We start from the raw sequence: 20,857 nt of genomic DNA on the forward strand, positions 1-20,857 counted from the left end.
CCAATAGTAGTTTAGGAAAAGAAGCAGAAGGATAAAATAAGGATATGCGTAGATATCACGAAGTTGAATGACGCTTGCGTGCATGATCCTTTTCCGACTCTGTTCACTGATGAAGTGTTAGATAATGTAGGAGTACATGAAGCATATTCGTTCATGGATGGGTTCTCGGGGTACCATCAGATCAAGATCACGCAGAAGGATAGAAGTAATACGACCTTTGCCACTGAGTGGGGGTGCTTTCAGTATATTGTAATGCCTTTTGGACTGAAGAACATGCTGACGATCTTTTCGTGTGTAGTCATCGCGACGTTTAAGGACTTCATTCACAAGTTTCTGGATGTATACTTTGACAATTGGACAGTGTTTGGTTTGGTGAAACGCCATGTAGCCAACCTACGATTGATGCTGGATACATGCTGGAGGTATCATATTGTGCTCAATTTGAAGAATTTTTGTTTTGTGTTGCTTTCGAAATCTTGCTAGGCCATGTGGTGTGTAGAAAAGGATTAATGGTCGACCCAGCTAAGATAGTAGTTATAATTAATTTAGAGGCACCAAGAAGTGTGAAACAGCTGCGCGCAACATTGGGGCATACGGGATACTATAGAAAGTTCATTAAGAGTTATGCCTAGATTACCGCACCGATGGAGAAGCTTCTAAAGAAGGATGCTACATTCTATTGGAATGAAGAATGTCAGCAAACACTAGATGTGTAAAGGAAAAGATGGTCGCTGCGTTGATCCTAGTCTTCCCAGATTGGAAGAAGGAATTTCATGTGCATGTGGACGCGTCATGTATTGCGCTTGGGGTAGTACTGACAAAGGCCGATGAGGGAGATTTGGATCACCCTATAGTGTTTGCAAGTAGGAAGTTGTCTAAAGCTTAGAAGAACTATTCAATGACAGAGTGCGAAGGTTTGACTATGGTGTACGCGCTCCAGAAGTTCAAACACTACTTGCTAGGTGGACACTTTAAGATGTATCTAGACCATTCTGCATTCAAGTACTTGGTTAACAAGCTTGTGTTGGGGGGGAAGATATGCAGATGGCTGCTATTGTTTCAGGAATATGATTTAAAAGTTATTGTGAAGCCAGGATGATTGAATGCAGGACCAGATCATCTATCGCACATTGACACAGGAAAGGAACCTAATAATTTGGAGGAAGGACTGCTTGACTCGCAACTCTTTGCAGTGCATGTCGCGGACAATCACCTTGCAGATATCATACACTTCCTGATGATGGGGACAACTCAAGAGGGGTATACTAGTCAACAAAAGAAGGAGTTGGTGGTGCGCGCAATAGAATTTTCTGTCATTGTAAGGAATTTATATAAAATAGGTTCGGATGAAATTTTGCGACGCTATGTACTTGACTTTGAATGCAACAACATCCTTACTGAAGCTCATGGTGGAGTCGCGGGAGGACATTACGTAGGAAAAGAAACAACGCAAAATATTTTATGCGCTGGGTTGTGGTGGCTGACGCTACATAAGGATTCCAAGGCTTATTGTAAGGCATGTGATGCATGTCCGAGGACAGGAATGCCATCGTGTAGGGATGAGCTGCTTCTGAATTTGCAAGTGTTGTTACAACCATTTGAGAAGTGGGCGATTGATTTTGTAGTACCAATCTAGCCTCTAGGAAAGAAGATGGGTGCGTGGTATATCATCACCACGATGAAGTATTTGACCAGATGGGTGGAGGCGCAGCCCGTGAAGGACTGTACAGGGGCAAAAACAACTAATCTCCTCTTTGAATATGTTCTGACTGGGTTTGGTTTCCTAAAGATTTTGATGAGTGATCATGGTATGCATTTCCTTAATGAAACTATTAGTGCGGTGACGGAGGAATTTCAAGTTTATCTTCATAAGAGTACGCCATACCACTCGCAAGCTAATGGAATAGTTGAAGCATTTAATAAGATATTGGAGAATGCACTGATGAAGGCTTGGAATGCACAAAGGAATGACTGGGATGTGCGCGTACCCACGGTGCTATGGCTTACAGAACTACTTGCAAAAAAATGACTAGACAGACACCTTTTCAGCTGGTTTATGGTGTAGAAGCTGTGACACGGATGGAGTGCATTGTACATATTCTACACATAGCAGCGTTCATAGGAATGGCAGATCGCGGAGCCCTGGAGGAGCGGCTCGTGTAGCTGACAGAACTTGAAGAAGACAAATTTTTCGTTGGATTCCATCAACAAGTTTAGAAGGAGCGCGAAAAGGCATGGCATGATCGACACATCAAACTGCACACCTTCAAGGTAAATGATTTGGTTTTATTATATGACAACAAGTTTGAAAATTTTCCAAGAAAATTTTAGATGCATTGGCTGGGGCCCTATTTCATCAAGGAAATTAGCGATGGTGTAGTAGTTCAGCGGGTGAAATTGAATGGAGATCCATTTCCTGGAAAGGTAAATGGCAGCCGATTGAAGCCATCTACCGGGGATCCGGCCAGATGACTATATGACGGAAGCACAGTCTTAGCACTCCAGGTAGCTGAAAGGAGGCACGAGACTATAAAATACACTGCCGGGGTTGTAGGGTTGTGTGATTGGGGGACTGCACGGGATGGAAGAATGTCATAGCATCAGCAGAAGTGCGAAGGGAGCTGCACTAAAGGAGGAGAGACCACGCATAGCAGCGAGAAAATGACCGTTACGGTCACTATTCATGATTTGACAGTGAGAAAACGACTAAGAGGAGTAGGGGGGCGACATTTAAGATGGAATTTAAATGCGAGATCTTTGAAAATATGCCACCAATCTAGCATTTATGAACGGATTTCAGGGGGAACGGTTAGATTTGAATTCGAATTTGCCTATAAATTACAGATGGCTGCCCAACGAAAAACACTTTTCACTTTTAGAGTTGATGTGTCGAGTTATCAGTTGCGCATGAATCCTAAGAGTTTTGAGGCTTTGGTGGCTAGTTCGGTGTCTGACAGGTTGCCTAAGGAAACACAGGAGCTCCTTAATAGTCTGATGTCGGTGCCCACAGAAATTGCAAGTGCTGGAGGATCGATAGCCTCTGAGGGAGTTTCCCCTGAGGTCATAAGTGTGGAGGTTCCTGTAGACGTGCCAAAATCGCCAAGGTCACCCAAGTCGAGGCCTACGTCGATAAGAGAGGGGCCTAAGACGAAGAAAGACAAACAAAAAGTGATAGAGCCAGTGCGTGAATCGCCTAAGAAGCACCAGAAGAAAGAGAAGCCCACCACACAGGAGAAAGGCAAGGTGGTAAATTTAGAATCCGAAGAGGGTGTAGATGAAGGCACCGAGGAAATTGACATTGAGGGTGTAGACCCTATCTCAAAGCTACCAGAATACATCCCTCCGCGCCGGGGTAAGGTGAAGGTCCCGAAGGACCTAGATGAGGGAAAATTTCTACTGAATACACCTCTGCTACTCGATCAGATCACATTTGAAGGTCCGCGCTTGGTGCGTGTCCCACATCTGAAGTTAGAGGATTGGGACTTGGCGGATACTGAGCGATTCCCCCACCTGGCTATTGACATTTTCATGCAGAGGGTATTCTATAAGGATTTGGGTGTCACTGCGCTGGAGCTGGTGAAGTGGATTCGTGGGGTGGAGAAGGCAGGATTGCTGAACCTGCTATGGGTGCCGCATTACCACCATGTGCCCATAAATTTGATAGTGATCAAACAGTTGTTGTGCCTAGTGCATGACGGGTGCCTGTGGTTAGAAGAGTCAATCCCGATAACTGATATGTTGATCCATAGGATCACCCGGATACCACATTCAGGACAAAATCTAGCCAAGGCATTTGGTGGAAAGGTGGGCGAGCGTGACCTCGCTCTGAGAATGAAGGACAAGTTTAAGCTTGTCAAGAAATTGTGTGACTACTCCATCTCAAGAATAACTAACACCGCGGTCAAGGTAGCCACCAAGATCTTGGTTGGGAAGATCATGTGGAAGTATCATGCAGATGAGGTTCCGACACCAGTAATCTCTTTAGCATCCGAGTGCGTGGAGGGCGTACAATTTAATTGTCTGTGCTACTTCTGTAGTGAGTTCCTCATGAACTGTAGAGAATCACAAGATCAAAGAAAGGCATTCCATTACACATGGTTGTTGTTATCAATCGTGCTGTTCACATGGCAGTTGCTGGATGACAGTCTGTTTCCTCCGATTCCGACGGATTTTCCAGAAGCAACAAAATTGGCTTCACTATGGGCCACGAAGGATGCTAAGCGGGTTCACGAGAGCAAGGTCTTTTGGGCTTTGATGGAGATGAACATCAATATGGCCATCAACCACAAGCCAAGACTGTCACCAAATTTTTATGAGTAGTTGTCGGGATACACAGAGTTCAAGGCAAACTTCCACTGTATCTGCATCAGGGCGCGTAAGGACCAAGAACATAATTGGTATGATCTCCCATACCTTTCGATGAATGATGCGGTAGCAGCGTTCCTCGATCGTTGGCTGACAGAATGAGAATACTGCGGCAGTGGTCACTGAAGAATGCAGAACCATTTCAGAGCTGCATATCCCAAAAGAAGCACCAGTGGAAGCCAAGATTCAGAAGTTGGCTGCCGGTGTGTGCGATGCAAAGACCGAGCTGGCCAAGGTTTAGTTTGAGCTAAACCTTAAGATTACAAAGCTTGAGTTGAAGGCCTAGCCTTCGACTCCACCAGAGGTCAAAGAACAACGCGAGGCAGCTGTCAAGGATGCAGTTGCTACAACAAACAACGCATTGACGGATTGCACTGTGGTCTTTGAGCAGTCGCTGGAGGTACTTACCAGTCTGCAGGAAGATCCTAACCTGCAGAGGTTAAATATCGAGGTGAGGGAATTATAATAGTGGTACGATGAAGCAAGAGCGACGGTGCGCACCGTCGTCATCACACAGAGATTGGCGAAACTACAAGAAGAAAAGGAACTGAAGGAACAGGTGGAAGCAGCACAACGTAAAGAGGAAATACTTAAGGCCAAATTGGGGCCTTGGCTGGATGAGGCATATGTGCTCACTCTACCATTGAGGAAAGTTGGCCATCCTGTAGGCAGTACAACAAAAGATCTAGGCAGATAACACGGAACTAGCGATGGAGCAACTTGTAGAGCAGGTCAAGTAGGTGGCGATGCAGTGTATCATTGAGGTTGCAGTGGTGCAAGTGGAGATGGGAGGTCTTCAAAGCAAGATCTCCATGCCATCAGAGTGACTCAGGGGCGAGTCACCATATTTGTGTTGGGGGCCTGTTGGGAACGGGTCCCCTAGAGTCAATTTTTGGGTTAAAAGGCAAAGATTTGGGGAAGAAAGCCCAAGTTTTTGTATAAAAAAGTGTAAAGTTTCCACATTTCTTGGTTGTTAGCACTTGAATCTGCCTCAGGCTGAATGAAGGCAAGGTTCAAGGCAACATCAAACCAAGCTCAGTCTCGTAGCTAGCCCTATGAGAGCAGAAGAGGGCTCTCTCTGAGTCACACTCAGCGAATGGATAAGCAAAATGGTCTGAGATGACTTGCAATGCGATATTTGCCTTAGGATAGTAAGTGAAAAGGGATTTTGGAAAATATTTTCGAAGTGACTGAACTTTTGAGATGTATATGGGACTGGCGCTTAGCAAAGAACAGAGAACTGAGAATGAAGGCACATATTATTCTGTGAGGGAAGGTAGGCGCGAAGCGCAACAATTTCAACTTAAGGTGACGCAGAATGGAAAGATTGTCGAAGATAGTGAAAAGGGCATGGTCTCATGAATCCTTTTCAACAGAAGAATAACACTGCACATGAAATTTTCCCACAGGCAGAGCAATATAAATTGAATTCTACCTAATCTCACTTAGAAAATTTCACTGAAATGAAACATGAAATGAATTATGAAACATAACAAGATACATATGGAACATAAGAACACATTTTCTACACTCACAACCACAAGAATCTCATGAAACAGAGCCGCTGCCTTTCATTAAACTCTCTGTCAAAAATACACAGTGCAGAAACAGAGTTTCTTTCCCACAGTCTCTCAGAAGTTACAAGCCAGCCCACCATTTGCAAATAAAATGCATACAATATATAGAATGTGGGGAGAAGAGATGGAATGCCCAGGGGTTGGGAAGTTACTCAAATCATTTCGAAATGGAGATGGAGAGCCAACCATCAGCTACAGGTGCAACGCTCTCAAGCATGACATTTGGCTGTGGTGAACCTTTGCATTCTTTGCCACTTACATAGATGCCCACCTAGAGAGAAAACTCTTTGAAAGCCGCCTTTGGTGCCAAAAAACCAAAGAGTGGATGACCGGGCCCACTTGGACAAGTTGCGACCCGAAATTTCGCGAAATGGGAGCAAACTGGGCAAAATTTCCTCTGTGCGCCGCGCGCTTTTCTCTGCGCGTCGTGCTACTTGGGGCCTATTTCGGGGCACTTTCAGGTGTCCAAAATGTACCCAAGTGGTCTTGTTGGAAAGCTTGGCTTATATGCTTTCTAACCCCACTAGAATTTCTGAATTTGCTACTCATTTTCCCCTCCAAATCTTCATTCTCCCAAGACTGCTTTCTGTGTGTCCAAAAAATGACAGAGAGGCCATTTTTGGGTGTTTTTTAACCTTTAGGAGACCCAAAACTTATCAAAATTTCTTGCCCGGACACCAGTAGGCGTAATTTTCGATGTTGAATCCAAATATGTAAGCCATTCCTCATTTGGAGCTCTAGAATTTTAGCGTCGCGCGGGGTGTGCGATGCACAGGGAGAAAAACCCTGTTTTTTGACAAAAAAATTTCCAAAAACACAAAATTGCCCCAATTTTTTTGAAATTTGGGCTGGGGGCTCTCTATGGAGTGCCATGTTGAGCCACAGAAGCCTTAGCCAAGATTCTAAGCCTGTCTTGCTCTTTTGCCTGTTTTTCCCTTCTTGTGGCTTTCCTCAATTTTGCTTTCAAACTCCTTATTCGGGCTCTCAAACTCAAGTTCCGTGCCCTGTAATGACGAGCCATGTGTCTCAGCAGTGTGTTGTCTTCATCGGCCTTGTTCAACATGTTTTCCAGGTGCATGTTAACTCTCTCAAGAACAGACTCACGATCATCAATAACCTGTTGCTCCAATGGAGTGAATTCAATCCTCCTCTGCTGGGCAGTTAGGTGATCCTCACAGATGTTCTGTAGCTTCATGATCACATGCTGGTCTTCCAGCTATTTGTTCCTCTGCTCCAAATACCTGATGTTCCATTTGGACATCTCCAACTTGAGTGTCAAGGATTGAATCTCTGTCTCTTGTTCCTGGAAGATCTCTTTTAGCTGTGCATTTTGTGGACGTGTATTTGCATCATCATCATCATGAAGGAGAATGAATTCGGTCTCTCGTTTACTTGGTGGCACACCTGAAGGCCCCTCCTCATGCTTTTGCTTCTTGCCCTTGTCTTGTACCCGTATTTCCAATGTAGGAAGTGAGGCCCCTTCCACCCCGGGTGGAGATAACACTCGCTTTTCTGCCACAAACAAAGGCCTGGTGCCTTTTGGATAGCCTCTCTGATATGTGATGGAAAATGGCACCACAGTGGTCTCATGGCGCTCATGCTGATGAGAAGGACCACCTATCTCATGTTTTGCCTCTGATACTACCTGTGGAGCACTGAAGAAATCACGGGAGATGAAGTCCTCCCAAGCAATGCCCTGCAATCCCAACTGATGATCCACCAAAATCTGGATAAGAGCGAAGCGATATACACTGTTGAGCTGCTGCCGAGGGGTCTTGTGCTGCATGCAATTTTTCATTTTCTCTATGTTCCCGCAGATGAAAAATGGGAGGTTCATCATACGCACCCTGGTAAAATGCATGAGCAACCTGATGTGATAGGCATAAAGGCGAGAAAACCTCCCCTCACAACTGAAGTATTTCATGATCAATTTCATGAGCGGAGCATACTCATCTCTTAGAAATCTGAATGGGAAAACTCTAGTGAGCTGACTCAAACAACTGGCCTTAATGTAAGGCTCATAAAGTTCCCTCTCCACATTCATCTTCTTGTGCCACTATTCTCCAACATTCGGTATGCCTGTTGCCACTGATATGGTTTCGGGTGTCAATGTGAAAGTGACCCCTGCCAAGATAGACTGACCTCCATGTAGGTGAAGTGCAAAAAGACGGGCCAACTCATGATGAATCCTGACATTTGCCACCCTATGACAAAATTCGAAACATGCTAAGTGCTGGAAACAGGACATAGCGAGAGGGCATGCCTGCAACTCAGTGAGGGTGTTTGGTTCATCCTTGACATGTCTGCCACTCCTAGGTCTCCGGGGAGTCTGTTCTCCTAAAGCTGTGTCACTGTGTGTATCCCCCTCATAATCTGATGAATTTTCTGATGCCATCACTGCTGCTTGTATCCTGAGTTTAGTGTTGCCCTTTGAATTTGATGCCACTGATGAATGCTCTGAAAATCTGTTACCAAGGGGACAATAAAACAGGGGAGTGTTAGAAGGGGAACGATGAAAAGGGGAATAGGGGTTTAAAGGGGAAATTTATCAGGGATTTGGGAGTGTTTGGGTTGTGTTTTTGATGGGGTAGGGTTAAGGAACTTTTGAGCTATATGAGTAAAGGGGACAAAGGGATATGATTGCAATGTAGCTAGGGTAACTATAAGGGGAAAATGCTCCAGGGAAATCAGCTAATTAAGGTAAGGTAGGAGCTTATTTAGCAATTGTGTTACTGTAGCTAAAACCCTAGCTTTTTTACCCTTTTGTGTCATTTTTATGTTTTCTTAAAAAAAAATTTGTTTTTGGTCTCATGGTAACCAACCTCATATTTTTCTTTAAGCTTAGGATCAGTGGTGAAAAGATTTATGGGCACTTTTGCAATTTTAAGAGCCAATTCCAAAATTTTTGGGCGATTCGGTGCATTCGTAGGCTCACAGGCCTGTGCGCCGTGCACTTTGCCCAGTGCGCCGCGCCAGTGTAAAGTTAACACTGTGGTCAGGCTCCCAGTGCGCCGCGCGTGGTCAAACGACACAAGTTTTGTTTGAAAAACAGGGGAGGGGGGTTTTAGGGGGATTTTAAGTTGGTTTGCTTGGGAGACAGGGAGGAATGGGGGTGAAAATGGTGAGGAGTGAGGGGACAAGGGGAAGGGAGCAAAACCTTGGTGGCATCATCGCAAACTCGCAACCCCATCCATTGTTTTTCATGGTGAATTTTTCATGGTTGGCCATGGTGCTTTGGATATCATTCAACCTCTTCACAAATACCATATTCTTGACAAAACTTGATGAGCAGGTGTTGTTACAAGGCTTACCTTTCAATTTGATCGCTTTTTTCCAAGTTTTGAAGTGGTTTGGCACCGTTTTGGGCTGCTGGACTGTGTGCGCTGCGCGCAATTCCCAGTGCGCCGCATGCCTTGTATGCGCCACGCCCATGTAATCTTTCAACGGCGGGATAGCTACGTGTGCGTCGTGCTCGGTGAGTGCGCCGCGCTCCTGCCTGTGTGCACCGTGCTTCCCAAATCACCTCCCAACTCACTCAAACGCTCACCATATCAACTTCACACCTTTGCAAATGTCTTCTCCAAGTCATTTAGCAGCACAATACCTCTGCTTTGCGTCAAAACATGTATATATAGGCTTGAGAGAAACTGGTTTGATTTTTTCTTCCTTGAAAACCCACTTTCTAATGTTTTTGTTTTGCACTTTTCATTGACTTTTAAAACACTCTGTTTTTCCTTTTTCTTTGAAATTTTGGCTCTCATGATAAAATTTTCGACGTTTCTTTGCGGGAACTGTATGACTGGGCCTTTGGCTTTGAAATCCATGACTACATCTGAAAATGTCAACTGTTGATTTTTGGAAAATTTTGTCATAGTTGACCTTGTTTGACTTTTCTTCAAAACAGAGTTTTGAAGAAGAGTCGATGTCTCTTGCGGTGATGATGAAGCTTTCTGCACTGTAGGTGTATAAGATCTCCCTCTGGCCTGCATGACTTTGTTCTGGACATGTTTTTTTCAAAAAACCACATTGATGATTTCCTAGACCTAGCAATAAAAGGAATTTGACCTGTAATATGACCAGACTTTCAATATCATGAATTACATTGATTACGGACCAATTCACGAATCAGCAGAGGCTAGACATGAGGGGAAATCAGTAGCATGACTTTCTCCGTCAGATCATGGCATGTCCCTAGCAAAATGCAGCTGAGTGGATGGAGCGGGACACCTAAATTTGAAATGCACAAAGAGATTTGATCTTTGATGGAGGGCTGACCAGAACGACTCTAACATTGGCTCCAATGGGGGATGGTAGCTTCTTGGAGGTGCCAAGAACAGTAGATCTCTGGAGGAGCTAGACAGTGCCTCTTTTTCCATTGGGCTATGGAGTCATCATTTTGATAAACAGCACAAGACTCTGACTTATTTACAAAACTGAAGTAACCAAGAAATTGACTCAAACTTGAAAATTGGAATAACTCAAAAACTGACTGTACATACTGAAACCAAACTGAAGAAAAATGGTATTTACAATGACAGTGGAAGCAGTGTTAATAGATCAACAATGATACCGCTTGAGCAGCCGACCATTGATCGGCCCTCCAGGACAATCTTCCCCATTCATTTCTTTAAGAAGAAAGACATTTTGACCCCTGTATGCTGCGATCTTGAAAGGACCTTACCACAGATTTTCGAACTTCCCGTGCTTGCCTTTCTCCTCATTTCTTGCATCCCACTTCAGCACCACATCATCCAACTGAAATTTTTCCGCTTTTGCTTTTCTATCATAGATTTTCTTTATCTTCTCCTACAACTTGGATGTGTTTTTGAAAACTTCTTCTCTTGTTTGCTGCAAGTGGATCATTTGATTCAGCCTTCTCTGCATGGGATCTTCCTCACTGCCGGCCTCCTGAAGAATTTTGACCACCAGGGCAACAAGGGAAGCAGGAAATACTGTGTCCACACCATAAACCAGCTCAAACGGTGACCTACCAATAGACTTTTTCTGACTGATTCGATCTGCCCAAAGCGCATGAACCAGCCTCTTGTTCCATCTCTTCTTATTAATGTCCAACAGCTTCTTGATGATGTTGACCAAAGATTTATTCGAAGATTTCGCCAATCCATTGCCTTGCGGATGATAGGCAGTTGAATGACCCAAAATTATGTGGTATTTGTGACAAAATTCTACCATCCTTTTCGATTTAAAAGCGGTTGCATTATCAGTGATTATTTTGTTTGGACAACCAAAGAGAGACAAGATGCTATTTTCGAGAAATGAGATGATTACCGTGTCCGTCGCTTGTCTGGTAGGTGCTGCCTCAATCCACTTTGTGAAGTAGTCCGTCGCTATAAGGATCCACCTATGCTGTCCGGAAGATGCGGGATGAATTTCCCCAATGAAATCCAACCCCCACTGCTGGAATGGAGCGCTCACTTTGATAGGTTTGAGTGGAAAAGGCTGTAGTTTCTGTTTTCCTTCGAAAATTTGACACTTATGACAGCGCTTTACCATCTTATGCACATCAACAAACAAATTAGGCCAGTAGCACCCCGCTCTCAAGATTTTGTTCGCTTTTGACTTCCAAAAAATATGTCCACCACACTCTCCTCCGTGGAAGTCCTCCATGACTTTATTTGCCTCCTCTTCCACCAGAAAATTTAGCAAAATGCCACCGGGTCTTTCCAATACAGTGCAGAATTCAAGATACAAAACTTGGCAGCTTTCAATTTAAGTGTTCTTGCTTTGTTTCTAACCATGCTGGGCGGTGGTGATAGATTTTTTAGCACATATATTATATCAGAATACCATGGGGACAAAGCAAACATTTCGGATACCTGAACTGGTGTTCCTTCCTCATTCTCATTGGACAAGGCAACGATCAGATTTATGTCCAATGCGTGCAAGTTTGATTCCGCCATTAGTTTCACCAATCCTTGTCCTTTGACTAGCTTTGTAGGCTTTATCTCCACATCATACTCTAGCAAGGCTTCGATCCATTTGCCTCTTCTCCCTTCCGGATCGGTTTGCACTAAAACATCTTTCACAGCAGTATTAGGAACATAGGCCAGAATGTGAGAATGTAAGATATACACCTGGAAATCCTTGAGTGCCTTCACCAATGTCAGGGCTTGCTTCTCAATGATGTTGTACTTCAAAGCTGCATCCCTTATAGCCGTGCTGAAGAATGCAATGGGTCTTTCATGATCATCCCTTTTCTGCAACAATACCGCTGCCATAGTGTGCTCAGAAGCAAATGAAAACAATATGAAATCTTGAGTATAATCCAGGCTGGCTAGAACTGGAGCTGAAGAGAGGGCCAATTTGACCAAGTTGAAAGATTTTACAGCCTGATCCGTCCATTTCACCTGGCTGTCCTTCTTAAGCATGTTGGTCATTTCTTTCAAGTGTTCCGCAAGATTGGGTACAAAGCGACGCAGAAAATTCATCTTACCATTAAATGACTGTATCTCCTTTTTGTTCCTAGGCAAATCGATTTGCTGAATTGCTTGGACACATGCTGGGTCTATGCAGATGCCATCTTTTGAAATGATATGCCCAAGTAATTTTCCTTCCTCCATGGCAAACAAGCTCTTCTTAGGATTCAACGATAAACCATATTTCCTGCATTTTTGAAAGACAATTTTTAGGTGATGCATGTGCTCTTCATCAGACTTTGAAAACACCGTCAAGTCAACCAAGTACACCACCAAAAACACATCCTTCTCATTTGCAAATGCCAAGTCCATTGCACGCTGAAATGTGGCACCTGCATTCTTCAAACCGAATGGCATTTTGGCATAGTGAAATGTTCTCCATGGAGTTGTGAATGCTGTCTTATCTCTATCATCTTCATGGACAGAAATTTGGTTATATACGGAATAACCATCAAGCAGCGACATACAAGATGCCCCCACTACTCTCTGAAGTATATGGTCCATCTTGGGCAGTGGATAGTTGTCCTTCAATGAGACCTTGTTTAGATTTATGAAATCAATGCATAGGCGGATCTCACCGGTCTTCTTTCGTACAGGTACTAAGTTAGATATCCAATCTGAAAATCTGATAGGCACAATGATACCTGACTTGTACAACCTATTTACCTCTTTTTCGATGGATGGAAGCAACTTTGGATTGATCCTTCTCAGCTTTTGTCTAAATGGTTTCTGATTGGGCTTGATAGGTATGGTGTGCTGAATGATGTTCGTATCATAGGTCTTTAAATCTGAATAATCCCAAGCAAATACATCTGCAAATGAAGCCATCAAACTGATATATTTGTCCTTGATCTTTGGCGGTAGTGTCTTGGACAATTTTACCAATTTTGGATTTGCTGCTGTACCGATGTTGACTTCCTCTACACCTTTCTCCGTGGGCTGCAAAGTTGGCTTGCGAGCTACATCATCCTGATCGAAAAGTTCTTCTAGGGGTATCAAGCCTTTAGGAATGATGTTGTTCTTTAGCTACAATACGTCCATTTGATTGATTTGTACCTCTTCTATACCGTTCCCTTTGTTCTCATCGTTTTCCACATCGATTAAGGTTTCTTTGAACTTGCCTTTGTTGAGCAGAAAATCCTTAATCTCCTCATCATCTTGGAACACTTGCCAATGTCGTTGATTGTCTGGAATGGTTGGACGGTGCTTGACATGGATTTCAAATTTATTGCTGGAGTTCATGGGGATCTTCAAGCTGCTCGCTGCCTTGGCAAGAGCATCAGCAATACTAATTTGTATTCGTGGCACACATGTGAAGGTGTATTCAGAAAATAACTTCAAGATGTCCAAAACTGCATTACGATAGGCCCGCATCCTAGGATGTTTTTCTTGGTACTCACCTCTGACCTGTTTTATCACCAACTCGGAGTCGCCATATACTGAAATCCTCTTTGCATTCAGCTTTCTAAGAATCTTCAGACCAGCAATCAGAGCTTCATATTCGGCTTCATTGTTGGAACATTCGAAGCCTAGCTTGTAGGAGCAAACTCTCATGCTGCTAGGTACTTTGTTTGGGGCGGAGAAAGGACTGCGTACCCAAATACCAATACCAGCTCCATCATTGCCTACTACTCCATCAAAATCCATGGTCCATAGGCCTTCTTCTTCTTCTTGCAAGTGCTGAAAATCCTTTTGATGTCCATTGTTTGCTTGCTGTCCATCGTTTCTTTGCTGTCCATTGTTTCCAACTGATTGCCCAATCTTTTGTTGCTTTTCTTGTCTTTCTTTCTTCAAAATCTCTCTAAAATTTTCTATTATCTCTGGAATGTCATCTGCTTCTACTATCTGACTATCTATTTCATTTAAACTATCTGAAAATAAAACAAAAGACTCTAAATCTATATGTACATAGTTTATAGGATGATTTATTTGGTTTCTCCTTGCTTGTGATCATATACTTCATCTTTTGTTCCCGATATAATTTCCTCATCTGTCCAAACACCGGGATTGTCGCATAGGAGAAATCTAGCTGTAGTGTCCCCTTCAATTTTGCCACCCAAGACCTGGAAAGAAGCATACCAAACCTTGGTGGAATGTCTGCTACCACTACATCCATTAGAACATTTTTCATAGGAAGCTGATCTAGACTCACGACTAAGTCTTTGATGAGCCCTATGCACCTTACTCTACTGGAGTCGAATGAATAGAGATCATGATATTGGCGGGTGATGTCCAGACCAAGCTTATCCATGATAGCCTTGGGCATGAGATTATGAGAGGCTCCAGAATCGAACATGGCATTGTGTAGCACAAAGTCATGCAATCGTAAACTAATATAGAAAGGTGGCACTCACCATTTGTCACTGGCCCAAAAATCATTTCAGGCTGATAATCTTCCACGTTTACCATGTCGGACATTGGGTCCAAATTCAACATTTTAGAAATCTGTCCTCTATAACTGTTGTTTTTCATGATTTCAGTCAAAGGGATGGATACCTTTAGCTTAGAAATCTCATTCTCTAGGCTGAAAGCAGGAGTTTTTTCTACCTCTTTGACCGAGATCTCTTTTCTTTCCTTCTCTTTTGATGTGGCTAATTGCTGTGATTGTTCTGCTGAGTTCAATTTACTGCTCTCCAGAACAACCGCTTCCTTTTCCTTTCTTTGTGCAGCTGATAGATCTTTCTTTGTTGTTTCATCCTCCTTCTTTTTCTGAATTGGTTTAGCAGGTACATCTCTGTTTCGAAGGGAATATCGCTATTGTTGTGTGGACAAAGCATTCATATACCCCCTTTGATATTCTTCTGACTCTTCTTCCAACACGGTTTCGTTAGCTAGGATAAAATTAGTGTCTTGGTGTGTAGTTGAATTCACTGCACATTCTTCTTCTTCGGTGATGTAAGTAGGCAGCTCATCTGGAGTAAAGAGATGGTTTTCTTTGCCTATTACATTCCCTTCCTCATCTGATTCCAGTCCATGTACAAAATTCTGCTGCAAAGGTGTTTGTATCGGTTGTTGTGCTGTCTGCTCTTGAGTCCGTTGATCTCTTTGTCTAATTCTATATTGTGGCTGTTGTTGGCCACGAAAGTTAGGATTCCTAACTTGTGGCTCTGGCTTGTCAAGTTTTACCCTTTCGAGCATCTGTTCTACCTTCTTGAGCAGCTGATCCATTGAAGAAGATTCTTCTTTCACCATGGTTTTCTTCTTTGCTTTCGCTCTTGCTCTTTTGGACAGCAGGTTAGCCTCAACGCTGACTGCAATTTTCTGCATATCTTCCATTGTAGCCAGTTCTCTCTCTCTCAATTGGTACGCCATGTCAGCATCAAAACCATTCGGAAAATTCATCATTTCTAGTCCCACAGGTGGCTTTAGATGATCTGGGATATCATTGTAGAATGCATTAAATCTAACACAATAATCTTGGACCAACTCACCGGCATTCCGCTTGATTTGTTCATACAAAGCCAGAATTTGAAGGGGATTCTTTTTGACTTCCCACCTGTTAAAAAATTGTCTTTGTAGCTCAGCCAAGGTGGTGATGCTTGCAGCCGTCAAACCTCTGAACCATTTCCTCACATCACCTGCAAATGTTTGTACAAAGAGCCTCATTGCCACGTTCTCCGCATCGATCTCATGAAGTTCATAGAAATCTGCCATTTTATCCACATGTTGTTGAGCTGTAATACTGTTAGGAGTGCCATCAAAAAACGAGATTTTACTTTGATAGTCATTTGGCATGTCATCTAGGACTTGGGGCAGAGCAAGAGGAGCAAAACGGGCAGCCATAATTCTTGGTGGATTTGGCCTTGGAGGTGTTGGAGGAATGTGTACAGTTTGCAAGGGGCTTGCACTAGGAGTTTGGGGTTGTATGGCAATGTAGTTATCGATTAATCTATTAGCTCTTTCCGTATCAAGGTCTACAAGAAATTGCGGATCAGGGACGGTGTAATCAATAGCCTTTTTGGATTTAGATTCAAATAGTGATATCTCAAATTGTTCGTCAAACTCAAGATCCTCAAGATATTCAAAAATATCGGGACATGAAGGGGATTTGAACACGAAAGTTACGGTGCTTTCTTGACGAAGGAGTCTTGGGATCAAATTTGGATTTTTGTAAAGGTGAGGAGGGTCTGGGTCTAGATTCGCTCTGGTGTATCGTCTTGAAGCCAACGTGCTATTAAGAGGAATTACAGGACACAACCAACTTACTTAGCCTTTCCAATCCTAGGCTCATCATCCGGAAGCCTAGAATTCTTATGTTACAAGGGGATTTGATTTTCAACTTAAGTTGTACCCAGTATGGTTGCCACTATGTTAGCTCTTGAATCTGCCTCAGGTTGAATGAAGGCAAGGTTCAAGGCAACATCAAACCAAGCTCAGTCTCGTAGCTAGCCCTACGAGAGCAGGAGAGGGCTATCTCTGTGTCACACTCAGCGAATGGATAAGAAAAATGGTCTGAGATGAGTTGCAATGCGATATTTGCCTTAGGCTAGTAAGTGAAAATGGATTTTGGAAAATATTTTCGAAGTGACTGAACTTTTGAGATGTATATGGGATTGGCGCTTAGCAAAGAACAGAGAATTGAGAATGAAGGCACAGATTATTCCGTGAGGCAAGGTAGGCGGGAAGCGCAACAATTTCAACTTAAGGTGACGCGGAATGGAAAGATTGTCGAAGATAGTGAAAAGGGCATGGTCGCATGAATCCTTTTCAACAGAAGAATAACACTGCACATGAAATTTTCCCATAGGCAGAGCAATATAAATTGAATTCTACCTAATCTCACTTAGAAAATTTCACTAAAATGAAACATGAAATGAATTATGAAACATAACACGATACATATGGAACATAAGAACACATTTTATACACTCACAACCACAAGAATCTCATGAAACAGAGCCGCTGCCTTTCATTAAATTCTCTGTCAAAAATACACAGTGCAGAAACAAAGTTTCTTTCCCACAGTCTCTCAGAAGTTACAAGCCAGCCCACCCTTTGCAAATAAAATGCATACAATATATAGAATGTGGGGAGAAGAGATGGAATGCCCAGGGGTTGGGAAGTTACTCAAATCATTTCGAAATGGAGATGGAGAGCCAACCATCAGCTACAGGTGCAACGCTCTCAAGCATGACATTTGGCTGTGGTGACCCTTTGCATTCTTTGCCACTTGGATAGATGCCCACCTGGAGAGAAAACTCTTTAAAAGCCGAATTTGGTGCCAAAAAACTGAAGAGTGGATGAGTGGGCCCACTTGGAGAGGTCGCGACTTGAAATTTCGTGAAACGGGAGCAAACTGGGCAAAATTTCCTCTGTGCGCCGCACGCTTTTCTCTGTGCGTCGCACTACTTTGGGGCCTGTTTTGGGGCACTTTCAGGTGTCCAAAATGTACCCAAGTGGGCTTGTTGGATGGCTTGGCTTGTATACCTTCTAATCCAACTGGAATTTCTGAATTTGGTTCTAATTTTCCCCTCCAAATATTCATTCTCCCAAGACTGCTTTCTGTGTGTCCAAAAAGTGGCAGAGAGGCCATTTTTGGGTGTTTTTGACCTTTAGGAGACCCAAAACTTATTAAAATTTCTTGCCCGGACACCAGTAGGTGTAATTTTCAATTTTGAATCCAAATATGTAAGCCATTCCTCATTTGGACCTCTAGAATTTTAGCGCCGCGCAGGGTGCGTGAGGCACAGGGAGAAAAACCCTGTTTTTTGACAAAAAAATTTCCAAAAACACAAAATTGCCCCAAAGTTTTTGAAATTTGGGCTGGGGGCTCTCTATGGAGTGCCATGCTGAGCCAAGGAAGCCTCAGCCAAAATTCTAAGCCTATCTTGCTCTTTTCCCCGTTTTTCCCTTCTTGTGGCTTTCCTCAATTTTGCTTTCAAACTCCTTATTCGGGCTCTCAAACTCAAGTTCCGTGCCCTGTAATGACGAGCCATGTGTCTCAGCAGTGTGTTGTCTTTGTCGACCTTGTTCAACATGTTTTCCAGGTGCATGTTAACTCTCTCGAGAACAGACTCACGATCATCAATACCCTGTTGCTCCAATGAAGTGAATTCAATCCTCCTCTGCTGGGCAGTTAGGCGATCCTCACAGATGTTCTGCAGCTCCATGATCACATGCTGGTCTTCCAGCTATTTGTTCCTTTGCTCAAAATACCTGATGTTCCATTTGGCCATCTCCAACTTGAGTGTCAAGGATTGAATCTTTGTCTCTTGCTCCTGGAAGATCTCTTTTAGCTCTGCGTTTTGTGGACGTGTATTTGCATCATCATCATCATGAAGGAGAATGAATCCGGTCTCTCGTTTACCTGGTGGCACACCTGAAGGCCCCTCCTCATGCTTGGGCTTCTTGCCCTTGTCCTGTACCCATATTGCCGATGTAGGAAGCGAGGCCCCTTCCACCCCGGGTGGAGATAACACTCGCTTTGCTGCCGCAAACAAAGGCCTGGTGCCTTCCGGATAGCCTCTCTGATATGTGATGGAAAATGGCACCACAGTGGTCTCATGGCGCTCATGCTAATGAGAAGGACCACCTATCTCATTTTTTTCCTCTAATACTACCCGTGGAGCGCTGAATAAATCACGAGAGATGAAGTCCTCCCAAGCAATGCCCTGCAATCCCAACTGATAATCCACCAAAATCTGGATAAGAGCGAAGTGATATACACAGATGAGCTGCTGCTGAGGGGTCTTATGCTGCATGAACTTTTTCATTTTCTCTATGTTCCCACTGATGAAAAATGGGAGGTTCATCGTACGCACCCTGGTAAAATGCATGAGAAACCTGATGTGATAGGCATAAAGGCGAGAAAACCTCCCCTCACAACTGAAGTATTTCATGATCAATTTCATGAGCAGAGCATACTCATCTCTCAGAAATCTGAATGGGAAAACTCTAGTGAGCTGACTCAAACAACTGGCCTTAATGTAAGGCTCATAAAGTTCCCTCTCCACCTTCATCTTCTTGTGCCACTGTTCTCTAACATTCGGTATGCCTGTTGCCACTGATATGGTTTCGGGTGTCAATGTGAAAGTGACCCCTGCCAAGATAGACTGACCTCCATGTAGGTGAAGTGCAAAAAGACAGGCCGACTTATGATGAATCCTGACATTTGCCACCCTCTGACAAAATTTGAAACATGCTAAGTGCCGGAAACAAGACATAGCGAGAGGGCATGCCTGCAACTTAGTGAGGGTGTTTGGTTCATCCCTGACATGTCTGCCACTCCTAGGTCTCCAGGGAGCCTGTTCTCCTGAAGCTGTGTCACTATGTGTATCCCCCTCATAATCTGATGAATTTTCTGATGCCATCACTGCTGCTTGTATCCTGAGTTTAGTGCTGCCCTTTGAATTCGATGCCACTGATGAATGCTCTGAAAATCTGTTACCAAGGGGACAATAAAACAGGGGAGTGTTAGGAGGGGAATGATGAAAAGGGGAATAGGGGTTTAAAGGGGAAATTTATCAGGGATTTGGGAGTGTTTGGGGTGTGTTTTTGATGGGGTAGGGTTAAGGAAATTTTGAGCTATATGAGTAAAGGGGACAAAGGGATATGATTGCAATGTAGCTAGGGTAACTATCAGGGGAAATGCTACAGGGAAATCAGCTGATCAAGGTAAGGTAGGAGCTTATTTAGCAATTGTGTTACTGTAGCAAAAACCCTAGCTTTTTTACCCTTTTGTGCCATTTTTGTGTTTGCTTAAAAAAAAATTTGTTTTTGGTCTCATGGTAACCAACCTCATATTTTTCTTTAAGATTAGGATCAGTGGTGAAAAGATTTATGGGCACTTTTGCAATTTTAAGAGGCAATTCCAAAATTTTTGGGCGATTCGGTGCATTCTTAGGCTCACAGGCCTGTGCGCCATACGCTTTGCCCAGTGCGCCGCGCGCCGGGTATGCGCCACGCCAGTGTAAAACTAACACTGTGGCCGGGTTCCCAGTGCGCCGCGCACCCTGAGTGCACCGTGCCACATTGTGTGTGCGCCGCGCACGGTCAAACGACACAATTTTTGTTTGAAAAACAGGGGAGGGGGTTTTAGGGGGATTTTAGGTTGGTTTGCTTGGGAGACAAGGAGGAATGGGGGTGAAAATGGTGAGGAGTGAGGGGACAAGGGGAAGGGAGCAAAACCTTGGTGGCATCATCGCAAACTTGCAACCCCATCCATTGTTTTTCATGGTGAATTTTTTATGGTTGGCCATGGTGCTTTGGATATCATTCAACCTCTTCACAAATACCATATTCTTGACAAAACTTGATGAGCAGGTGTCGTTACAAGGCTTACCTTTCAATTTGATCGCTTTTTTCCAAGTTTTTGAAGTGGTTTGGCACCGTTTTGGGCTGCTGGACTGTGTGCGCCGCGCGCCTTGTATGCATCGCGCCCGTATAATCTTTCAACAGTGGGCTGGTTGCGTGTGCGTCGCGCCCGGTGAGTGCGCCGCGCTCCTGCCTGTGTGCGCCGCACTTCCCAAATCGCCTCCC

Source organism: Pinus tabuliformis, chromosome Q (genome assembly GCF_031772625.1).
Source record: "Pinus tabuliformis cultivar Carrire ecotype Pingquan chromosome Q, CPIR1, whole genome shotgun sequence".
Lineage (NCBI taxonomy): Eukaryota > Viridiplantae > Streptophyta > Pinopsida > Pinales > Pinaceae > Pinus > Pinus tabuliformis.